The sequence below is a fragment of the Medicago sativa genome, chromosome 3 (assembly GCF_051527215.1).
Source record: "Medicago sativa cultivar Bolivia chromosome 3, Bolivia_mono, whole genome shotgun sequence".
NCBI classification, from domain to species: Eukaryota; Viridiplantae; Streptophyta; class Magnoliopsida; order Fabales; family Fabaceae; genus Medicago; species Medicago sativa.
In genome coordinates, this window is record NC_140751.1 from 35,968,619 (window position 1) to 35,972,551 (window position 3,933).

The 3,933-nt window shown below is 39.5% G+C and overlaps 1 pseudogene; it reads left to right on the forward strand.

Moving 5' to 3' along the window:
• Window positions 1-1,311: 1,311 nt before the first annotated feature.
• On the forward strand, window positions 1,312-2,906 carry LOC146937374 (uncharacterized; annotated as a pseudogene).
• The last annotated feature ends 1,027 nt before the right edge of the window (window positions 2,907-3,933 follow it).

The window sequence follows — 3,933 nt, forward strand, 5'->3', positions numbered from 1 at the left end:
TCACTACAAAAATCCACGCGCTTTTAAATTTATTGCTCCGTTAGCTTAATTTTCATTAATTATTCAAAAATAACAAAAACATGCAAATAACCAAAAATTCAAAAATATTTTCATAATAAACCTTGATTTTCAATCAAGTGATCGTTCTTTTTATTTTCTTTCTTAATCAAATATCAAATCAATTTTAATCATATTTTAAGTCTACTTTCTTTCAATATAAAAAACACAAACAAATTCTTTTTGCCACTTGGCTTTTCTCTTTTAAAACTTTTTTCAAAACTAATAAAAAACACACAACAAATCAAACGTCATTTTCTTAACCCCGAACTACGTGATTTTGATCCTTCACGGGTACGTAGGCAGAGGACTCGTCCTTTCAAATCAAATTAAAATCAACCTTTTCTTTTCTTTTTTTCAATCACTATTTGTATTCATTTTTTTTTCTTTTAAAAAAGCAAGCAAGTTTATAGCACAAAAATTTAAATAAAATCAAGAGGTTCTCGTAGAGTACTACGAATATTTAGGGTGCTAATACCTTCCTTAAATATAACCAACCCCCGGACCCCCCAATTTAAATAAATTTTTTCAAAGTCGTGAAATAAAATAGTGAGTCAAAAGCTAATCAAATAGCCTTGATCTCCGAAAAATGACGCGACAGAAATGGCGACTTCACTGGGGATACCTTAAGTGGGTTAAGCCTAACTTGGCTTTGTTTAAAATTTTGTGCTTTAAACTTGCTTAAAAAAAATCAAAAAATAAAAGATGGAAATTACGAGTATATTTGTTCTTCCTTCTTCTTTCTCCTTTCTTAAAACGTGAGTGGTGAGATAAGTCCTACACCCGGGCTTGAGTGAAAAATAAGATAGGACGGGGTACGATCATAGTGCCATACCAGGAGCGGTCCTGCGATATGTGTGCATGTGATATAACTCCACTCAACGTGGGTTTCAAGAGTAGTACTATGTCACCATGAGCAGTCGTGATTGGCATTATTATTTTTGAAATCCTTCAAACGTTGAGAACCTTTAGATCACCCTTAACCCATCTGGGCCTCTTTTAGGACGTAGTGCGGTGGCTAAACCAAGAGCAGTCTTGACTTTAGTCGTCACGCGATACTACACTCAAACTAGACTTCCTTGCGAATATTATTGGACTAGGAGCAGTCCTACGCACCGATATGTTCATAAGGTTAGTTGTAATTTGGGAACTTGGTAGAACCTTTGTTACAAGTGCAATCCAAAACCATAGTCCTTACATAATGGCGTTGTTACCCTTGACTCAAACATGTGACTTAACCTCACCATAATTTCACCATTTGTGTTAGCATAATCATGCATACATGCATTCATTCATAAAACAAATTCTTTTTCTCATTAAAAAAAATATCGAAGGACTTAAACAAGTTTTTTTTGTAAACATTGTAGATATGACTACTAGGAGTATTAAGAAGTATAGCTTCCAAAGCCAAGATCTGGAAAGCTTGAGGAGTTTGGGAGATGTCATCACTAATCGAGCGAGGTTTCAATCTCACCATGGGAAGTTGCTCAAGATTCTCAATACAAAGTTCGACGAAGGGATCCTCAAGACTCTGGTCCAATTCTACGATCCTCGTCTCCACTGCTTCACCTTCCCGGACTACCAGCTTGTCCCCACCCTTGAAGAGTATTCCTACTTGGTCGGCTTACCAGTACTTGACAGAATACCTTTCAGTGGTCTCGAGGGGCCCCCTACAGCATCCGATATTGCAAAAGCCCTTCACCTCAAGATATCCGACATAACTGATAACCTCACTACCAAAGGGAAAGAGAAAATCCAGGGGCTAACTTCCAAATTCCTAATCAGTAAAGCCAACATTTTTGCTGCATCAAAGAATACCCTTGCTTTCGAGTCCATCCTGGCCTTGCTCATCTATGGCCTTGTGCTTTTCCCCAACGTTAATGGTTTCGTCGATGCTAATGCCATCCAAATTTTCCTCACCAAAAACCCTGTCCCAACTCTCCTTGCTGATACTTACCACTCCATCCACCATAGAACCGATAAGCAGGGCGGAACCATATCCTTTGTTATGCACCTTTACTCTATAGGTGGTACATCTCACACCTACCCCAATTCTACCTCTCCAAAGACAAAGCTATATACTCAGAGAAAATCATGTCCCTTGCTCCAGCCGATGTAGTTTGGTACAACCCAGCTTACGATACCGGAACCATCATTGACTCATGTGGAGACTTCGGTAATGTGCCTCTCCTCGGTATTCATGGGGGAATCAGCTACAACCCTATCCTAGCTAGACGCCAGTTTGGGTATCCTATGAAAGAAAAGCCTTGCAACATTGCACTAGAGGGCACATTCTATCTCAACCTCACCGATAGCAAGGGTATGAGAGACCAGTTCATGAAATCTTGGCGTACCATCCGCAGAAAAAACAGCAATCAATTGGGGGATAAGTCAGACCTCACTTATGAAACCTATACCCAATGGGTTATCGATAGAGCTGCCGAGTATATGATGCCTTACCCTATACCGAGGTACTTGTCCTCAACCACTCCAACAATACCTTTACCCCTACCCCTTAGTACCCAAGAAAAGTACCAAGAGAAAATGGTTGACTTAAACCGTGTGTGTACCACTTGGAAAAGGAAGTACGAGGAAACTATGTCTGAAGTAGGGGACAAAGATGTGGAAATACTGCAGCTCAAGCATGAGCTCCTCAACAAAGAGCGACAATTGATCGAGAAAAACGCTCAGATACAAGCTCAAAGTGCGAGGCTTGCACAATTTATCAGCAAGAAGGAGTGCATGGATTTCTTCGCAGGGGTGCACCCAGATTTCGAGGAATAGTCTACTACAAGAGCTCAAGAGTTTCCTAGTTGATTCACCACTTTATGTTATTTCCTAACTTTTTGTGATGTACTTTGGAGTCTATCCTTTTGCTCAGTTTTGTTAAAAGGGAGTTATCTTATAGTACTTTAATTAGTCAATGAATTTTTCGATTATGATGTTTACAAATTTGCTTTTATAAGTCCTTCGAAAAAAAAAGTGTCTATTTTTGCATAAGCATCATGCATCATTTTGCATTTCATAGTCTCGATTCCGAGTCTCACAAGATTTCTTTTCCATAAAAGGTCAATCTGTCTCAAAAGTGGTCCGACTGTCCTCGTCCAAGGCCAACTCGCAGCTACAACACTCGTGCAAACAAAAAGAGTGAACGTATCAATTTGAACAAGAGACCACAACGCTCCAGGCCGAATCAAAGCAGCCGCAGTTCCAGCAAAGGCTCGAATGCCAACGTCAACAGCAGCCTCAACAACAGGCTCCAAGGATGCAGTTTGACCCAATCCCAATGACATATGCGGAGCTGCTTCCCATCTTGCTCATGAAGAATCTTGTCCAAACTAGAAAGCCCCATCGGGTTCCTAACAGGTTGCCGGTTTGGTATCAACCTGACCTCTCATGTGCCTTTCATCAAGGAGCACCCGGCCACGACATCGAGCACTGTTTCTCTTTGAAGATTGAAGTCCAGAAGCTGATTGAAGCCAATATCTTGCTTCTGGAAGATTAAATTCGGACGTACAAGTTAATCCACTGCCGAATTATGTTACCTAGTATTGTGACACATGGAGTGGATAGCCGCAATTAGGTCGCTTTTGATGTTCCTTCTACTACTCATCTGTTCAAATAATGTGTTTGTTTGTTGTTTGCTGCTTTTCAAAAATTCTTTCGTCCCGCCCGAGATGAAAGTGAACTTGTGTAGGGATTTTTGCTTTAAGTATTTCCATCACTGATAAAAAAGTCGTTTTGATCCCGGCTTTGTTTTTATTTTGTGCTTTTTCTGGAAAAATAGTAATACAAAAAAACCCAAAAAATAATCATCTTCAAATATCTGCATAATCATAACTTATACTTACTTGTCAAAATCAATAATCAAATCAT